The 21,550-nt window shown below is 37.8% G+C and overlaps 1 long non-coding RNA gene across 1 annotated transcript; it reads left to right on the top strand.

The window, feature by feature from the left end:
* Nucleotides 1-2,333: 2,333 nt before the first annotated feature.
* LOC145723606 (uncharacterized) lies at nucleotides 2,334-16,472 on the top strand. The gene is made up of 3 exons (XR_014148854.1): nucleotides 2,334-11,551; nucleotides 11,779-12,624; nucleotides 13,596-16,472. It is a non-coding gene; the product is annotated as an uncharacterized LOC145723606 (long non-coding RNA).
* Nucleotides 16,473-21,550: the final 5,078 nt, after the last annotated feature.

Raw genomic sequence — 21,550 nt, 5'->3', positions numbered from 1 at the left:
ATTCGAATATGTTTTCTCCCTTCAGCCTTTCTGCTGTTTCTTCCCTCTCCCCAGGCTTTTTAAAAGTCCTTTTGTGCTATGCCTTATGATTGTCCAAAGCCCTTCTTTCTGGTAGTCTACCACATTTGTGTTTCTCAAATGTTTTTTCCGGTGAAGAAAAATAGTATGTATATAGTGAGTCTGTTAAATAAAAAGGCCAGAATAGAGAGTACATAGACACCCCAAATAGCAAGCAGAATTAGTGTTAGAGAAAATAAATTAGCCAAATAGAAGACAGACTCTGTGGAACATATCTAGAAAGCAAAAGAAGTGGTTAGAGACAAATACAAGGAAAGGATGATAATTAAGCATCAAATATATTTCAGAGAGAGTCAGCTTGCAAACAACATGGACTCTAGCAGAAGACAGGACAGATCAAAACTGATTATCAGAATTATAATGAAACTTTCTAGACTTGAACAGGAAAAACAAACAAACAGCCCTAACACTGGAGATAGATAAGGCTTGCCACATTTTGGATTCTAAGACATACTTTGGTTAAAGTTTTATATCTTACATTAAACTTCTAATTCTTTATGCTTTTTTTTTTTTTTTAAATTCTTTGTGCTTCTAATCAAGCAGTGGAGTGCAAACGATATATTAGCTTGTTGAGATTCACAATAAAAACTGTGTTGAGATTTTGATTGGATTTGGATTATATCCATGGATTAATATGGGAAAATTAGTATCTTATAATATTAAGGTTTCTAATACATGAATATGGTCTATTTCTCCATTTATTTGGGCTGGTTTAAATGTTTTTGGATTGCTTTATAATTTTCTATATATATCTATTTTTAGATGTATTCTTAGGTATCTTACACTTTCTGCTGCTGTTATAAATGTGTGTATGTTCCTAAATGATGTTTTCTTTTTGTTGCTGTCCTTTAAAATGTATATGGAAGGGTGGAAAGCCAGACAAGATATTTCATAGAAGAAATACATAAGGCCTAAAATTTATGAAAAGATGCTTGACCTTATTAGTAATTAGGGAAATAACAAATTAATATCATTGAGATTACCAAAATTAAGAGATTTGCCAGTATTATGTGTTGGAGAGAATGTAAATCAACAGGAACTCTTGTACACCACTGAAAGAATATAAGTTGGTTCAGCCACTCTGAAAAACAATTTAACTTTGTTGTAAAGTTGACTTTTACATACTTTCTGACTCAGCATTTTTCTTTCTTTCCTTCCTTCCTTCCTCCCTCCCTCCCTCCCTCGGAGCCTAATGCAGGGCTTGATTTCATGACCCTGAGATCAAGACCTGAGCTGAGATCAGGAGTCGGACATTTAATGGACTGAGTCACCTGGGTCCACTGACTCAGCATTTCTAATCCTAGTTATATACCCTAGAAACACATAAACATGTGCACTAGAGGATATATGAGAATATTCACAACAGCACGATTCATAATGGCAAAAAGAAACTTGGAAATAACCCAAATGTCCTTTGACAAAGAATGGAAAATTAAGTTGTGGTATAGTGATATAAAAATATTATACACCATTAAAAACAAATGAACTACAGCTATACATTGGTTGCTTTCAGCGTAGTCAGGCTAGCTTTACAATGATCAGTGTCAAAAAATAAAGAATAAAACAACCTTTACTCATTGGTTTAAAAAAACACACACACACACACACAACTTACTGAATTCCTGCTATGTGCCAGACAGCATTTTGGGTGCTGAAATTTAGTAGTCAACAAGGTGGACAAATTTCCTATCCTCATGAAGCTTACATTTTAGTTTAGAGGGGGATAGATAAATAAGCAAAGCAGTATGTAATTTAATATAATTCATAAAAGCTGTGGAAAAAGATGAAGCAGGGTAAGAGGACAGCATATAATTTGATGGTGTGTGTGTGTGTTTCTGCAGATTAAGGAAGGGTTTTTTGAAAATGTAACATTTGAAAAGAGTTGAATGTCCTACGGGAAAGAGTGTTACTATTTTCTGAGGGGGGGAAGTAGGAAGGAGCCTGGCATTTACAAGGAAGACCAAGAAGGCAGGTGAGTCTGATATAGAATGAGCTGGGACTAGGGGAAGAGGGCAGGAGAGAAGTTAAAGGGCATAGACAAAATTCATATCATGTAGGGTCTTACAATTTTAGTAATAAGTTTAGGATTTTAAAAAATATGGAAAGTCATCGGAGAATTTGGGGCAGAATGACATAATCTGACTCATGTTTAGAGTCTGAAGAACTGATTATTGGGGAGAGGGGGGTGGTGGGGGAGTTGGGAGGTGGACACAAGGGCCCAGTTAGGCTTTTGTTGAAGTGCAGACATTAGATGATGGTGGGGTAGACCAGAAGGGACATCAACAAATACAGAAGGAAGTGGCTAGTTTGGTGATATATTTGGGGGGTATAATTGAAAGGACTCAGTGTTAGATGAAATATATATGTGAGAGAAATAAATCAATAAAGACTTCTAGCTTTCTCCTGGGAGCAGCTAGTTGGACAGTAATGCCATTTACTCACTGGGGAATACTGAAATATAAGCAGGTTGGGCCATAAGATTGCCTGTGAGACACCCCAAGTACATGAGTGTGAAGCCCTCAGAAGGCAGGTCTGGAGTTCAAGGGGTAGAAATACGAGATTCATCAGCATACAGATGGCATTCAAAACCTTGGAGTCCAAAGAGATCACTGAGGGGGTAAGTGTAGATAGAGAAGAGGAACTAGGAAAGGAGACTACTGAGAAGTGGATGGGGGGAAAAGGGGAAAGTGCCAGGAGACATGGTGTCCAGGAACTCAAAAGAAGAAAATGTGTCAGTAGACATATTATGTAATGGAAAAATATATTTGCAATAGAAATTACAGATACCAGGTAAATATATCACAAATGACTAGTAAAAAGACAGACTTGTGTAGAGAAATGCAAAAATGATATGAATAGGCAGTTCACTGAAGGCTAAGTCCTAATGGCCAGTACACCTATGAAAAGATGCTTAACCTCATCATTAATCAGGGAAATGCAAATTTAAAAGAGCAATAATACCTAATGCTGTCAAAGATTGGAAGGGTGGTCATTTTCATACCTTAGTGGCAGTGTGAATTATTACAGCCTTTTTTGAAAGCAGCCTGGCAATATCTATTAAAATGAAAAATAGGTGTTTGATCCAACAGTTTCACTCCTAGAAATCTGTCTCCTGGAAAAAGAAGCACCAGTGCATAAAAATCTAAGTATGTTTACCATAGCCTTTTTAAAGGGCAAATACACTAAAAATAGGGTAAATGCCCATCCTCAGGGAAAAGTTGAATAATTATAGGTTATCCAGTCATTGGATTATTATGCAGCCGGTTGAAGTCAGGGACCTTTCATGATGCAGACAATTTTATAAAATATTCAGTGTGTGTACATGTGTGAAACAGTAATCTTCCTCTTTCCAGAAAAACGTCTGCCTGTGTATACAACATTTGTATATATATGAAGGTGGAGAAAAGCATAGTTCCAAATAATACTTGTCTGGGGTAAGTAAATCTGAGGAAAGTTGTGGAGGTAAGCCTCTACTCATTCATTCACTCAATAAACAAATACACACATCTCTATTTAAAAGAAAAAGGATCCCCAGGATAAAACAGCTTCTGTGATATATCCCATTTATGTAAAATACATATGTAATATATATAGGCATATATATAAAGATGTGAAAAGATAGCCACCAAAATTATTATCCTGAAGTATAATTAACTTTTTAAAATAAAATGCTAAATTGGGGTGTAGTTGTCACCATTTTTTCCTCCTTTCAATGCTGGTTCAAATGGAGAATCTTGATATTTACCAGATAAATTCCATTTTCAAAAGAATACTTTTTATTTTTTATTTTTGTAAGAATAATTTTTAAATAAATTTACAGGATTAGTACCATTTTATGCTCTTCATTAACTTCTCTTTCAGCATTCATTTTCCTCTTGTTTTCTTAGCTTTCAGTCTTTAACCAGCTGTTTGTTTTGGGTATAAACTAAGAATAAAAATTAGAACAGATTAGCCATCAAACCCACAAGTAGCTAGCTGTGTTCAGGTGAGTGATACCTCACTATGGTGATTAACATAACATAATAAAAAAAAACAACTCACCGAGTATCTGAATCATGAACAGTTATCTAATATTTACTGTACATATTTGTTCAGTAGGTATAAAAAGACGCTCATACTGTTCAGTTTTAGAAAATATTTAAGTTATATTTACTGATTTTTAAAATATTGTATGCTTTTTTTTTTTTTTAGTATAGTTGACACACAATGTTACATTAGTTTCAGGCGCACAACATAGTGATTTGACAGCTCTGTACCTTACGTGGGGCTCACCACAAGTGTAGCTCTATTCCAATATCATTGACTATATTCCCTGTGCAATACTTTTTATTCCCGTGACTTACTCATCCCATAACTGGAAACCTGGACCTCCCACTCCCCTTCACCCATTTTGCCCGTCCCCTGACTCCCCTCCCCTCTGGCAATCATCAGTTCTCTATATTTATCGGTCTGATTCTGCTGTTTATTCATTTGTTTTTAAGATTCCACATGTATGTAAAATCATACAGTAATTGTTTTTCTCTTTCTTCACTTAGCATAATACCCTCTAGTCCATCTATGTTGTCACAGGTGGCAAGATCTCATTTTTATGGCTGAGTAATATTCCGTTGTGCCTATATACTGTGTCTTTATCCATTCATCTATCAATATAGACACTTGAGTTGCTTCCATATCTTGGCTATTATAAATAATGCTGCAGTAAACACAGGGGTGCATATATCTTTTCAAGTTAGTGTTTTCATTTGCTTTGGGTAAATACCCAGTAGTGGAATTATTGGATCATATGGTAGTTCTGTTCTTAATTTTTTGAGGAACCTTCATATTGTTTTCAACAATGGCTGCACTAGTTTGCATTCTTACCAACAGTGAACAAGGGTTCCTTTTCCTTCACATCCTTGCCAACACTTGTTATGTCTTGTGTTTTTTTATTCTGGCCATTCTGACATGTGTAAGTGTATTTATTGATTTTTAAATTGAAATTAAAATGGACCTCATGAGTGTCATTAATTATGTGAACTTCTAGAGCACTGTGGGAGCCTGTGGGTTGGGAAACTACCATTTACAGAAGGTTGGGTCTAGCCTAGCTGATTTTCTTTTAAGTCTTATCTTCATGCATTACTTGGTGTTCATCCTGACAGGTCTCCCACCTTTGCTCTTTCCCTCTATGATTTAACTGCTGTGTCTTCTTTCCTCATTTTACTTATTTGAAGCTTTGTTCTGCCTCTACTCTATGTTCAGAGCCATTTTGTGATGCTAGCATTGTTCCTGTCTCTTTGGATAAGGTCCTGTAACTATTCTGGGTCACTCTCTGCTAATGAAAAGCCCCCAGATCAGTTCTAGTCACAAAAGCAAACCAAGTTCAGTAATTAATATGGTCACTTCTCTGTAATAATTTAAAAGTTCAGACTTTATTTAAAGTCAAAGTTTCGCCCTTCTAAAGAAGTTTTTAACTCCTGAAGTAGGTTGGCTTACTACAGTGGGAAGGAGGAGAGGTCAACTAATTTTTTGACTTTACCTAACATACTGACTGCTCTTCCAGCATTCTTCAGCCCTCTGGGGATGAAGTGGGGTGGAAGGTGGCAGGAAAGTTCTTACTCAACTATGACTGTTGTGAGCTGGTGTTGATGCTGTCTGGACTTGGCAACTGTTTAGAGCTGATTGTTTTGCTTATGAACTCTTTTGTAGTTTCTTCAGAGCCACCCAGTATTATCTTAACCACATAACGCATCTCTCCAAAACTTAGTGGCTTAAAACAACACATGTTTGTTATCTTACAATTTCTATGGATCAAGAATCTAGGCATGGCTTACCTGGATCCTCTACCTCTTGGTAGATGGGTCTCTCACAAGATCATAGTCATCTTAAGTCTTGACTAGGGGATAGATTTGCTTCCAAACTCACTCCATTAGCTGTTGGCAGGATTCAGTTCCTCATGCACTAATGGCCTAATGGCCTCATTTCTTCATGAGCTATTGGCTAGAGCCTTCCCTCGGTACCTTGCCGCATAGGCTTCTCCATAGAGCAACTCACAGTATGGCAGCTGGCTTTATTACAGCAAGAGGGGAAGAGTCAAAAAGATGGAAGTGACAGTCTTTTGTAACCCAATCTTGGAAGTTATATCCTATCACTTTTGCCATATTCCATTCATTGAAAGAAAGTAACTAGATCTAACACACACTCAAGAAGAGAGGAGTACACAGGCCATGAATACCAGGAAATAAAAATCATTGGGAGCCATTTTAGAAGCAGCCAACTACCAGTATTTCTAGGATTAATCTCATTTTCACTTCTCTTGATTTGGGCAATTGTATCTCTCTTCTGAGTAGTCACTTATAACTCCCTCCTCCTTGGACATCTCCTTGGACAGCTTTCTGCTTGGTCCCCTCACCTCCAGGTGGCCCTCTTGAACAAGATTTAAGACAACTCCATGCTATCAATCTTTAGCTAATGGTGCATAGAAAACTTGCATCCTTTACCACAAGAGAATTTGAGAATACAAGACAATCCCAGTGTAATTATCACCCATTTCAGTCTGCCACCAGAGCAACTACCAGAAAATCTGTACTCTTTCTCAATATTTCTCAGTCTTGAGTCAATCACTGGTCTTCTATGACTCCCTAGCTCTAGAAAACATGCCATAAGCTCTTCCAAGTGGTCTTGTTGAAGCTTTTTTCCCCTAGGTCAAGGTACTTGGGGAAAGAAGGGCCTTTTATCAGCTCTCTTTACCTCCAACTTTTTTTTTTTTTTTTTGCTAGATCTAAAGTAACAAGGAGTTTTTTTTTTTTTTTTTAAGATTTTTTTTTATTTATTTGAGAGCGAGAGAGCACGAGTTGGGGGGGGAGGAACAGAGGGAGAGGGAGAAGCACACTCCCTGCTGAGCAGGGAACCCGATGTAGGGCTTAATCCCAAGACCCTGATATCATGACCTGAGCCAAAGGCTCAGTTGACTGAACCACCCAGGCACCCCTACAAGGAGTTTTGACCACATTCTTGGATCTGTAGCTGAAACTGACACTCGAGTAGTTCCATGTTGACATCCTGTTCCATCTGTTGTTTGCTTTCTTCCTAATCCTTTGAAGGCATTTGCTTTGGGTGGTTGCCTATAGTCATTGTAACAAGAAAAATGATTACCAATTTATTAAATCAAACAGTGGAACATAATAGCAGAGAGATGGGAGAAAGATTAATAATGAGAAAGGGAAGGGAAGAAGATAGGAGAAAGCACTAGACACCTTATTTGGTTTCAGATTAGAATAAATAGGTAAATATTGTCTTAATGCTACTGTGTAATTACTATTGTTTTAATAGTGTTCTTGAAATATTTGAGGCACTTGTAGAATTAAAATTGAGATATTTGAGTTTAATTCGTAGAATAAAGGAAAACACAGAGAGAAAAGAGGCATAAAAAGCCAAACATATTGGAAGCATAAATGTTCTCTATTTAGACCCATAAATAAAATCCAACAATATAATGTTTGTAAGAGACCGACCTAACACAAAATAGTGGGAGGTAAAAATTACTCCCAAATTGGAAAGATCTATTTATCAGACCTGAATAAGACAGAGAGATGGCAGTAATTTATATCAGACAAAATAGAACTTAAGGGGGAAAAAAAGCAGACCGTGCATGTCATATTATATTGACAACATAAAGTCCAATGAAATTGATACCAAAAATAAAAGATGTGCCCAAATTGGCACAAGTCTTGTGAATTGGACTTACAAGCATCCAAATTTAGTTTTACATGATTATCTTTCTTTAAGTTTTTTGGTGGGGGAAGCAGGGTTTGGAAGATCTGGGTAAAGCAATAAAATCTCTTTGTATTAAAACATACCATATAAAATTTTGTGTATAATTACGGAAGTTTCGCTGGTGGAGGACCAGCTAAGGATCCTTGCTGGGGAAATGGGAAAGGCAAGGCTAAAGTTATGCATATATAGTTTCCTAGGAATTCAAACCAGGTTTAGAACTGGAGGCTCGTGCCAAGCCCTCTTTGTGGTGGGAAAAGATGCTTTTTCTGTCCAATCAGACAAGGTTCTCATGGTTTTAAAAAAGTCATCCCCAGCTAACATAGAAGAACCTGAGAAGTTTAATTGTCCAGCCATTCTTCACCTAATAAAAATTCCATTCTGCAGGTTTTTTTTTTTTTAATCAGACTTTTGGGGGCAAGCCCTAAGCATTTATACTTTTGTTGATTTAGTTTTAAAAAATAGTGTTCTGGTTTGTTTTTAATTTCATTCCTCCTACTCTGATGTCACTAGCATTGATAGTTGGCAGTATACCCTTCCTAATGTTTTCTTATGCTTATGTAAGCATTTGTATATATAGATAGATAGATACACACACACACACACACACACTAATAATTTGATGCAGTTAACATTTTCTAATCTGCAACTTGCTCTTTTCACTTGTCCTTGATAATAACTGCTAGCTTTCCGAGTCAATACATACAGATCTTGGCTATGGATAGGCCTAGCATGGCTGCAGCGTAATTCAATTAATCATTTCTATACTGATGGCCCATTAGTTGTTTCTTCTTTTGGCAGGAGAACTTCAGTGAACATCTTGGTTTGTTTATCTTTACATGCTCATGCTCTTCTATAGAATAGATTGGTTCCTAGAAGTAGAATTGTTAGGCACGTGGCATGTATGTTTTTAATTTTATAGTATATGAAATCATACCCACTTCTTAAATGTAGCAGTTTATCTTTCGTTTATGTAATCGTTTATGTGGGTGCTGATTTCCCTACACTTACAGTTAAGCACGTTTCTAGCTTAGGAAAATAATTCATTAAAACCACAAAAGTGATACAAGGGAAAATACGAGAAAATTTTTTTGTAGTCTTGGAATAAGAAAGGCCTTTTAAGCAAGATACAAACCCATAAGCCTTAAATAAAAAGATTTAATAGCTTTTCCTATTAAAAAATTAAGAATTTCTGCTGGCCAAAAAAAAATGTTGAAGATGAAATCAAGACAAATGATAAATGGGTAAAAAACACTTGTAGCATATGATAGAAAAAGGGCTGAGATACAGATATGCACAAAATGAGCTTTTACAGGTCAATAACAAAAGACCAACAACCCAGTAGAAGCATGAATATTGGATGTGAAAAAGCAGCTTATAGAAAACATAATACAAATAACTCTTAACATATGAAAAGATGTTCAACGTCATCTATAATTAAGAAAGTGCAAATTAAAACACCATTTTTCACATAGCAAGTTGAGATAAGCTGTATTGCCAATCCCCATTATTAGTGAAGATACAGGAATATGGGACTCATAGGTGGAAGTATAGTTGGTACAATCTCTGTAATTGACATTTTGGTGGTTTTACAAAATTCTTTTTGAACTGTTTTTAGCTAAAGTATGTACACAGTTTTACAAATCAACCTTTGCTTATAATGAAGTACAACATTCTCCTTTCTCATCTTATTAACTCATTGACTAGACAGTGTCTGTTGACTTTCTATCTTAAGAGACAAGGGTATAACCAACTTGCTCTACTACCCTCATATTCTCTCCTCCTACCTATTTTTACCAAAGTATTATGAAAATTTTGAAAATACAGAAAAGTTAAAATATAAAGTGAACACCGTATACCCACCACCTGGATTCTACAATTAACATTTTGCTAGGTTTGTTTTATCACACTCTGTCCTTCTAACAATCTCTATCCATCCATCAATCCACTTTATTTTTTATGTATTTTAAATTAATTTGCATAGAATTTCATCCTGTATACTTCAGCATGCATGTAATTAACTGGAATTTAACATTTATTTACATTTTTGAGGAAAGTTGATGCACAGTGAATACATAAATCTTAAGTGTTTCATATGATGAGTTGTGACACATTTATACATCTGTGTAACCCAAACCCGTCCGTATATGTGGTATTACCGTCACCTCAGAAAATTTTCTCATGCTTCTTCCCAGTCACTCACCACCCCTGAGTCCCCCAAAAGTTACATGTTTAGATTTGTTTCACCATAAAGTAGCTTTTCCTTCTCTAGAACTTCATATAAATGGAATCATGCAGTATTCCACTATTACTCTTTTATGTAAGACTTCTGTCATTTAGCATGTTTTTAAGATTCATCCATGTTATTGTATGATTATCACTACATCTTTTTATTGTTGAATATTATTCCCTTGTATGAGTAGACCACAGTTTGTTTAGCCACTCATGCTGATGAATGCCTGGGCTGTTTTCAGACTTGGACTCTTTTGAATAAAGCTGCTGTTGTACATCCTTGTACAGATCTTTGTGTGGACATTTGCTTTCATTTCTTCTGGGTCAGTGCATAGAGTATTGTGACAGTTTGGTATGTTAAAAGATGATCACGATAGATACCACTTCATACCGAATAGAATGGCTGAAATTGGAAAGGCTGGCCATACCAAATGTTGGTTCGGATGTAGAGCAAATGGAGCTCTCATATGTTGTTTGAAAGAACAATATGACACAATAAGCACTTTGGAAAATAGTCTGGCAGTTACTTACAAAGTTAAACGTTTACCTATGCCTTTCCCTGTAATCATGCTCCTGGGTATTTATCCAAGAGAAGTGAAAGCATATATTTAAAAAAAAAAAAGTGCAAGAATGTTTATAGCAGTTTCATTCACAGTAGCCAAGCCTGGAAACAATACAAATGTCCATCAGTATATCCATAGGTGAATGGATACAGTGGAAGACTACTTGGCAGTATAAAAGAATACACTACTTATATAATATGAAATCATCTCAAAAACACATTGAATGGGTGTCTGGGTGGCGCAGTTGGTTAAGCAGCCAACTCTTGTTCTGGCTCAGGTCATGATCTCAAAGTCATGGGATCAAGCCCCGTGTGGAGTCCACTTGAGTCTCTCTCCCTCTCCCTCTGTGTCTCCCACTTGTACTCTCTCATCTCTCTCTCTCAAAAATAAATAGATAATTTTTTTTAAAGATTTTATTTATTTATTTTGACAGAGAGAGACACAGCAAGAGAGGGAACACAAGGAGAGGGAATGGGAGAGGGAGAAGCAGGCTCTCCGCTGAGCCGGGAGCCTGATGTGGGGCTCGATCCCAGGACCTGGGATCATGACCTGAACTGAAGGTAGACGCTTAACGACTGAGCCACCCACATGCCCCTAAATAGATAAATCTTTAAAAAAAACAAAAACAAATACCACACATTGAACAAAAGAGGCCAATAACCAAAGACTTCTTCCTTTTTTTTATTTATTCTTTTTTTTTTTTAATTTTAAGTTTGGGAACAGGCAGAACTGTTCTATGGTGACAGAAATCAGGAAAAGTGGTTGCCTTTGGTGGGCGTGAAATAACTGGTAGGGAGTATGAGGAAACTTTCTGAGATGACTTAAATGTTACATACTTGATTAGGTTGCGTTATATGGCTTTTTGATGTATCAAATTCTTACTTAAGATTGGTATATTTCACTATGTATAAATTTTTACCTCAATAAAAGTGAAAATAAACCCTAAAAACAGGGCGCCTGGGTGGCTCAGTTGGTTAAGCGGCTGCCTTCAGCTCAGGTCATGATCCTGGAGTCCCTGGATCGAGTCCCGCATCAGGCTCCCTGCTCGGCAGGGAGCCTGCTTCTCCCTCTGACCCTCCCCCCTCTCATGTGCTCTCTCTCTCTCTCATTCTCTCTGTCTCAAATAAATAAATAAAAAAAAATCTTTAAAAAAAAGATTTAAAAAAACCCTAAAAACAAGTGTATTTTATACCTCTTCAAAATTGAACCCATGTGGACAGTTGCTTAGAAAACTGTGGGGACTGAGGGAGAGTTGAGGGAATATGCCAAATTTTTAGACATTTCAATTTAAAATGTGACTTCTGAAATTTTAAAAAAAAGAGGACCTGGAGAAATAAAAAAAAATAAAAAATAAAGAGGGGATGCCTGGGTGGCTCAGTTGGTTAAGAGTCTGCCTTCGGCTCAGGTCATGATCCCAGGGTCCTGGGATCAAGCCCCGTGTCAGGCTCCCTGCTCAGTGGGGAGTCTGCTTCTCCCTCTCCCCCCTGCTCATTCTCTCTCTCTCTCTCTCAAATAAATAAATAAAATCTTAAAAAAAAGAGGACCTGGAAGTTTAAATGAAGATCTTCTATGATGATCATAAACCAAATCCCTTACTTTTTACAACCTGAGTTTTTCCAGTTGTCCAAGACTGGCTCTCCCTAAGGTATACCATGAGGATGAGGGGTGAGATAATACCCAGCATATGCTCGTCCAGAGTCAGTAGTACTAATGAGGGACTGCAATAAGTCATCTGGCCTGTCCCCTACAGAGAGCCTACCACAAGGTTAAAATCACTGCATTCTAAGTATATCTCGACCTCTCAAAATTATTTATAATTCTTTTAAAGATAAAATTGTCAAGGTTTCTGAAAGTTTTGTGGAGTAAAAAACAAAATGTCTTTATGAAATTGCTCTATCAACTAATAGGTGGTGGTTTTTATGTGCTTGAAGATATTAGGGACTAGTTTTCTAGAGATTTTTTGAATTGTTATTTTGGAAACTATTTCCATATAGTCATGCTTGTGATTCTTTGACAGAATATTATTTTCAAATATTAAATTGATGAATAACCTGTTTATTAAGCCAAATATAGTCACATTTTAAGAACTCTCTCCCCTTTTTCTTGTGTACATTTCCTTTTTCCATAATGTGCTTTCCTCTTCTTACCCTGCAGTAAATCTGTTGACTCATTTGTGGAACTCTTTATCTAAAGCCATTTTTATAACAACATCACAAGCTTTTTTTCCCTCTGTGATTTAACTTCACTTTATACACTTTGATAGCTAAAATAGTCTATTTTTCTCTATATTCTTTTCAATATTCTTTTTAGCTAGCCCCCCAAATCTTTATTGGCATACTCAAAAGAGACAAGTTTGCTTGTCATTCTTATTTATTTATTTATTTATTTATTTAAGAATTCATTTATTTATTTGACAGAGAGAGACACAGCGAGAGAGGGAACACAAGCAGGGGGAGCAGGAGAGGGAGAAGCAGGCTTCCCGCTGAGCAGGGAGCCCGATGCGGGGCTCGATCCCAGGACCCTGGGATCATGACCTGAGCCGAAGGCAGACGCCCAACGACTGAGCCACCCAGGTGCCCCGTCATTCTTATTTTTTTTAAGCATAGAGACTCCTTTATACTACAGCCCCAGAATAGTTTTCTTAGTAATCTGTTACTGAAAGTGTTCCATGATATCCTTTCTCTTCTTCATCCTAGTTGGGATCACTAATTCTCTCCATGTGCAAGTGTAGGCTTCTTGAGGTCCTAAGTCAATAAGGAAATCTTGATCCTCAAGGAATATTTATTATGCACCTACCATGTATCAGGTTTAGGCAGTCAGGCTACTATGGTGAAGAACACGTTTCCCCTGCACAGAGATTATATTCTTTTTAAGATTTTATTTATTTATTTGTCAGAGAGAGAGACAACGAGAGAGGGAACACAGGCAGGGGGAGTGGGAGAGGGAGAAGCAGGCTTTCCGCTGAGCAAGGAGCCTGATGCAGGACCTCATCCCAGGACCCTGAGATCATGACCTGAGCCTCAGGCAGATGCTTAATCAACACCCAGGCGTCCTGGAGATTATATTCTAATGTGAAGAGGCAAACAAAATACTCAATGTCAGGAAAATGTTCAGAATAAAAATAAAAGAAGAATGAGGAAATAGAGAATGACCGGGGAAGAGGTGCTATTTTTTTATAAAGATTTCATTTATTTGCCAGAGAGAGAGTGAGCACAAGCAGGGAGAGCGGCAGAGGGAGAAGCAGGCTCCCTGCTGAGCAAGGAGCCCGATGTGGGACTCGATCCTAGGACCCTCGAAGGTAGACACTTAACCACCCAGGTGTCCCAAAGGGGTGCTATTTTTTTTTTTAAGGATTTTATTTTTTTAAGATTTTTATTTATTTATTTGACAGAGAGAGAAATAGCGAGAGGAAACACAAGCAGGGGGAGTGAGAGGGAGAAGCAGGCCTCCCGCGGAGTAGGGAGCCAGGTGCGGGGCTCGATCCCAGGACCCTGGGATCATCACCTGAGCTGAAGGCAGACACTTAACGACTGAGCCGCCCAGGCGCCCCAAGAGGTGCTATTTTTAAATGGGTTGTAAGGAAGTCTCTCTGATGAGGTACTATTTGAGCAGAGATTTGAACAAAGTAAGGGAATGGGCCAAGGGCATTTCTGAGAGGAAAGGCATTGCTAAAGGAGGAAGCTTGGGTATCTTTGCCTACCCTTCTGGCTCTTAGGACTCCTCACCGTCCACTGCACCCTCACCCCCAACTACTGTGTGGACTACAGTGAATGAAACCATTAAGCTACCACATGTATAAATTTGAGCTGCAGTGTGGAGCCCCTTACCCCCCCCGGATCCTGATTAGATTCCCCTGATGTTGGTGCCTGTATTTTCATACCCTTCTATTCACCCTATTGCTGAGAGAGGGATTCCCACCATATGGTTATGGGAATGCCTCAACACACATCACTGGACAGATGAGATAGACCACAGCTTATTAATTACATAAACTCACATCCCAGAGGAAGAGGAAACCATGTGCCATACAGGGCCATGTGGGGGTTGCACTGAGGAACAGAATGAACAGCCAGGGGTAGTGGAGGTAGGCTTTGTAGTCTCAAGAGAGTGGGTATCCCACAGAAGAATGTGGTTGGCTTGTTTGAATAATTTGAAGGGCTGGCAATATTGAGCTTCAGGTCTTACACCACAATCTGAGCCAAATAAATTTTTTCCCAGGGAGAACTCTGATCTCAGCAGCATCATAAGAGTTCTCAGAGATGGATCCCTTGATTAAGATAGGAACTTAGATATCTGAAAATAATGAATAAGGACTTAATATGTTTTAAATTAACAGAAGATAGTAACCCAGTTTTAAGAACCATAACTCTTTAGCAAGGAACTTTTGTTTGTTTAAAAACAAATTTAGGGATATGACAGCATGAAGTCTAGGAAGTTATTCTAGTGAAATAGGCATTTCTGCTATCTACATGGATTATTCTGAGAGTAAGGAATACCGTTTTCTACCACATCTTGTTAGGAATAGACAGGATACTCCAAGACCCAATTTGTTATTTTAACAGAGAAAACCAAATTCTGGTTTTGTGTTAATAAATATTTGACATTAATGGATTATAAACTCACCCTAACTGAGCCAGCTATATCAAAAAGACAAAATAACAAGTGTTAGCAAGGATGTAGAAAAAAGGGAACACTCATACCCTGTTGTGGGAATGTAAATTGGTGCGGTCATTATGGAAAACAGTAGGGAGGTTCCTCAAACTAAAAATAGAAATACTATACAATCCAGCAATTCCACTGCCGGGTATTTGTTCAAAGAAAATGAAAATATCAATTTGTAGAGATATATGCATCCCGGTTTATTGTAGCATCATTTATAATAGCCAAGATATGGAAATAACCCAAGTGTATGTCAATAGATGATTGGATAAAGAAGATGTGTAATGTATGCAGTGGAATATTACTCGCCCACAAAAAAGGATGAAACCTTGCCATTTGTGACAACATGGATCTAGAGGGTTTTATGATAAGTGAAATAAGTCAGATGGAGAAAGACAAATACCATATGATTTCACTTGTATGTGGAATCTGAAAAACAAATGAAAAAACAAAACCCAGAAACTTACAAAATTGAAAAACAAAACAGAGACTCATAGAGGAAACTGTTGGTTATGAGAGTGAGGAGGGGTTGGAGATGGGGCGGGCAAAACAGGTGAAGAGGATTGAGAGGTACAACCTTAGTGACAAGTCGTGAGATGTAAAGTACTGGGTGTAGTCACTAATGTCACTTTGTATGGTGACAGATGATGACTCACTGGGGGGATCATTTTGTAATACATAACTGTTGAATGGATATGATGTACGTGTGAAACTGATAGGATATTGTATGTCAGTTATAGTTCAATTAAAAAAAAAAACAAACTAAACCAGCTTTGGCAACATTTTAGTATTTCATTGCATATTTTTAGACTATTTGTAGTTATACAGTTCAAAGCAAGTAAACTTTCCTTTCTACAAACCTACAGCTTTCAGTATTCATTGAATATTGGGTTTTATCCTTCTTAATCCTCTCCCACATGCTGGAATAACCCGGATACTTGACTTCAAGTACAAAACTAATCTTTTCCCATTAATAAGCAAAAACACATCCCATTACCTTGCCTACCTGGTTATACTTCTGTGCCACCACTGTTCTTAGTATTGTCTCAATCCCCCTATTTATAATTTAACCAAAGTAACTAACCTCTGTTTCACAGAGAGTCAGATACTTGAGGAATTATTGTCATATATGTTTTAGCAATCCGTCAAAACTCATGGACAAACATAACACACATATCCTTTCTCTGCCTTCTTAGACTAGCAAAAATAGTCACTACATAATATATGAAAGTTAAAATTCTATATATTTTATTTATTTATTTATTTTTTAAAGATTTTATTTATTTATTTGACAGAGAGAGACACAGCGAGAGAGGGAATACAAGTGAGGGAGAGGGAGAAACAGGCTTCCCCCTGAGCAGGGAGCCCGACGCGGGGCTCAATCCCAGGACCCTGAGATCATGACCTGAGCCGAAGGCAGACGCCTAACGACTGAGCCACCCAGGCGCCCCAAAATTCTATATATTTTAAAACTACACATCGTTACCAATGTTTCAGTATTCTGTTTTATTTAGAAATTATTAAAGGATACAAAGATTATCCATTAATTAATTCAGTTTAATACTAGTCCAGTGTCCTAAGGTTAACTATTGGAAATTAATGTTTAATCTAACATAACACATGCTATACTGTTGATATAGAAAAGCTTGCCAGAAATATAATTCATTTATGTTCTCCTTAATCTTTAACATTATATGGAAGTAATATTAGCTTATCAGTAGACCTGTTTAAGAAGTTACAATGTAATTAGTGTCTTCATGAGAAAACCCAAATTTTACTTAAGAAAATAAAATATTTGCTTATATTACATTCAACAATGATTAAATCCAAAGTTGTTTTTACACCAATATTATCACATCTGATTTGTTCACTTTGATTACTTAAATTTGGATTTTTTATACAGATGCCTCTGACCTGTTTCTGTGAGAAGGATTTTTTCTTAGTAATATAATAAAGTACTCCTTTAATAAAAAATAGAAATGTTGACATTTTATACATTTTAAAGCATTAGGAAAGCAATCCTGCATTGGTGCATTTTTGCAATCTCCGTGCAAAAATCCTGCATATATATTGAGACTCATATTAATCACAAGAAATGAAGGCAATCCACCCACAGGAACCACAGCAAGAGGATGGAACATCTTATAATGTAATTCAAAATCAGCTGGAGGCTTCTTAAAACATTGATTCTTGGGCTTAACTCTCAAGGTGTCTACGTCAGTTGGTCAGGGTTCTGGACTGAGAACTAGCATTTCTAATGAGTCCCCAGGTAACACTAATGGTGAAGGTCTAGGGATGAAACTCTGAGGTTTTCTAGGAAATAAGAGGTTGCCCCCCTCTCATAGGGCTATAGACTTGTAGACTCCAAGGGATAGAGGCTTGGTCTCCAACTGACATCCCCTGAGTGTCTCTATAATGTTCAAAGCAGACAAATAAATCGAGAACAATAAGGCTACCATATTTATTTATTTATTTATTTATTTTTAAGATTTTATTTATTTGCGAGAGAGAATGAGAGACAGAGAGCATGAGAGGGAGGAGGGTCAGAGGGAGAAGCAGACTCCCTGCTGAGCAGGGAGCCTGATGCGGGACTCGATCCCGGGACTCCAGGATCATGACCTGAGCCAAAGGCAGTCGCTTAACCAACTGAGCCACCCAGGCGCCCAAGGCTACCATATTTAAATTACTATGCATTCATTTTTTTTTCCTGAGGATTCTTAGGTTTATATTAGATTTTTATATTCCTTTATATTATATGCAAGTATATAAAGAAACCTTATATATATATAAATATGTATGTTTTTATATATTTTTTCCTTTATATCAAATTTTTGTAAGTCATATTAGTATCTATAAGCCAATAAAAAGAGCTCTTTTATTTTAAGAAAATTACATCTAATTTGTTAAGACCCTTTCCCGAAGTAGAAAAATGTTTCAAAATCACAAAAGGGGAGGGGTAAAGGAGGGGTTTGTACTGTCAAGTACAAACACATAGAGAGCTTATGGCTTCAGGTCTAAAACTTCAGGTACAGGTTAAAGGAAACACAGAATACACACATTCACTGATCTAGGTCTCCAAAGGGCTTTTCTTCTTTCTAATAGAAGCAAGACATTCTTCTACAAACTAAAACACTGATATACCAGATTTTTGCCATGTCATACCCAAAGACAAGAGGTCACCGTCATCCTGTAATGGGGAATAACATTTGGCTGTGTGCAAACCAGAGTCAGAACCAAACATAGCCCAGAACCAGAAACAAAAGTAAAAATACAAAGTACAAAGTCAGGAAAACAAACAGTAGAGAAAAACAAACTCTGAAGATAAAGTTCTGTTGCCACTTGCTCTTCACTGTAGGAGCCAGAAACAGTGGGAGGTACATTTTTTTTTTTAAGATTTTATTTATTTATTTGACAGAGAGAGACACAGCGAGAGAGGGAACACAAGCAGGGGGAGTGGGAGAGGGAGAAGCAGGCTTCCCGCTGAGCAGGGAGCCCGATGTGGGGCTCGATCCCAGGACCCCGGGACCATGACCTGAGCCAAAGGCAGACGCCTAAGGACTGAGCCACCCAGGCACCCCTGGAAGGTACATTTTTTAATAGATTCAGGAAGATGTATCTATTCCAAAATTGCCAAAGTCTAATTTTCAAAAGAGTTAAAAACAAAGACTCAATAAAATGCAGTGAGTACATGTCTCAACACATTATTTAACCCCTTTTTTGGGGTAGGGGGGGGAACAGCATGGTGGTAAGGCCAGTTATACTATTTTTGATGGTATTTATTATAGGGACACAAACTTATATGTTTCAGGGGCCGGGTAAGCAATATAAATAAGAACACAGGCATTTATAACATTATCTAGAGCGTGGTGGGCGTGTAACGTACTTGAGGGCACATACTTTGTCTAAAGGTGGCAACTGTTGAAAATGTTGGTGAATTGTTACCTTGTGGGAATGCTTATTTATCCCTGTCTTTAATATTTTTTTCACAGAAGCGACTAATCTGGATTTTAATGTGAATCTTCCTGTTTTAAAGTGTTCATAACTAATTCAGTTTAAAACAAAAAACACTGTATCGGCCAAACAAAACTTATCTTCAGGTCAGAAATGGCCCAAGGGCCATCACTTTACGACTTATACAGTAGATATTACTTGTGTAACATTATAGCAGAAGAGTTTAACCAAAAGTTGTATTTTTGTTGGAAAGATAATTTTAAAAGATTTCTTTTTAAATTGTTTACTTTCACTTATAAGAGTGACAAAAACATGACAGTGGTGTTTTGTCAAATGGTATGCCCACCACATACTTAACATGCATTTCCATTTAAGTTCTATTTTTTGGCCATTAAAAATGTAGTTATTCACCTTCTGGAGATCTGTTTCACAATAATGTGAATATTGTTACTACTGAACTGTACATGTAAAAATGGTTAAGATGGACATTTTTATGTTGTGATTTTTACCATATATTATCATACACACATTATTGACTGTTTAGTGAATTGATTCAAATTAAATTACTCATTTTAAACTGTCTTTGTAGGGTAATAGTGAATGTAATGGGAAAAAGCCTGGAGAAAAGGAGATACTTCAAAAGCCCGCTATAGTGGCCTTGTTGAAAGATCATGAGAACTTGTTTAGGGAACTAAATTTACTCATGGGAATGGTGATCAATTTAAGAGACATGTCTGGAGCTGAACTGGAGAATTAGGTGAAAAACTGAATATGGGGCTTGAGGAAATAATAAAAAGATGAAGGTTTCTTAGTAACAGACTATACCAATAATTAAGATAGAAAACAAAAACAGATTCAGGGGACATTAGTTCATTTTAAGACAAGCCGTGGTATTTCAGGACTTGAAATTGAGAGGCCACGTGCAGCCATCTCATTTTACAGATGGGAAAGTCAAGGCCCCAAGAGATGAATGAGGTGATACCTTTGATGTCTCAGTTTAGATCAGAAGCAGGACTTTACACATTCAGACTCGAAGTTCATCTTTCCTCTGCACACAGTGTCTGCTCTGACACAGACTTCCCTTGGTTGCAAGGGAGCGTGTGATGGATGGTGTCCTCCCCAGGCTGCTGCTGTGTGTGAGTGAAGGGGGCCTGCACAGCTCCTCAGGAGACGGGCTACCATGCCCTGCCTCTTGCTCTCTGAGTTGCAGGTGTGCCCCTTCTCCTCTTTGTAGCCTTTTCAACTTAAGCTGCTTGGAGGGCCTGTAAATGGAAGTGGTTTGTAGACATCGGCAATTTCACACCTGCAGTTCAACATAATCCGGTCAGAATTATAGGAGTTCAAAGGAAAGGCTGGGGCTGCAGATGGAGATTTGTGAGTCAAGGACCATTTCCTGAAACACTGTAAGGAATTATGAATATATAACTATATAACTAAGGAATTTCAACTTTATCTTATTAGAGTTTCTCAACCCCAGCTATACATAAGAATCTGTAGGTCTGGGATGCCTGGGTGGCTCAGTCGGTTAAGCGGCTGCCTTCGGCTCAGGTCATGATCCCAGGGTCCTGGGATCGAGTCCCACATCGGGCTCCCTGCTCAGCGGGGAGCCTGCTTCTCCCTCTGCCGTTCTCCCTGCTTGTGCTCTGTCTCTCTCTCTGACAAATAAATAAATAAAATCTTTAAAAAAAAAAAAAAAGAATCTGTAGGTCTTTGGGGGAGGACTGAAGTGTGTATGTGCGTGTGTATGGTTTTTTTTTAAGATTTTATTAATTTATTTGACAGAGAGCACAAATGGGGGGAGCTGCAGGCAGAGGTAGAGGGAGAAGCTGGCTCCCTGCGGGGCTCGATCCCAGGACCCTGGGATCATGACCTGAGCAGAAGGCAGACGCTTAACCAAACTGAGCCACCCAGGTGCCCCTGAAGTATATTTTTTTTAAAGTTCCAGAGGTTTCATATGCACAGATAAGAATGCTCTAAGCAGTGAGAAGCTATAGAAGGATTTGAAGCAAGAAAGTGAGATAATCAAATGTTTGTTTTAAAAGGTAATTCTAGGGACACCTGGGTGGCTCAGTTGGTTAAGCGTCTGCCTTCAGCTCAGGTCCTGACTTCAGGGATTGAGTCCCACATTGGGCTCCTTGCTCAGTGGGGAGCCTGCTTCTCCCTCTCCTTCTGCCTGCCACTCCCCCTGCTTGTGCTCTCTCTCTGTCCCTCTGACAAATAAAGACATAAAATATTAAAATAAATAAATAAATGGTAATTTCTGGGGCTCCTGGGTGGCTCAGTCAGTTGGGCGTCAGACTCTTGATCTCTGCTCAGGT

This window comes from Leptonychotes weddellii, chromosome 9 (assembly GCF_054177405.1).
Source record: "Leptonychotes weddellii isolate Sample4059 chromosome 9, ASM5417740v2, whole genome shotgun sequence".
Classification (NCBI taxonomy): Eukaryota; Metazoa; Chordata; class Mammalia; order Carnivora; family Phocidae; genus Leptonychotes; species Leptonychotes weddellii.
The sequence above is the reverse complement of the archived record's forward strand: the minus strand, read 5'-3'. Positions and strand labels throughout refer to the sequence as shown.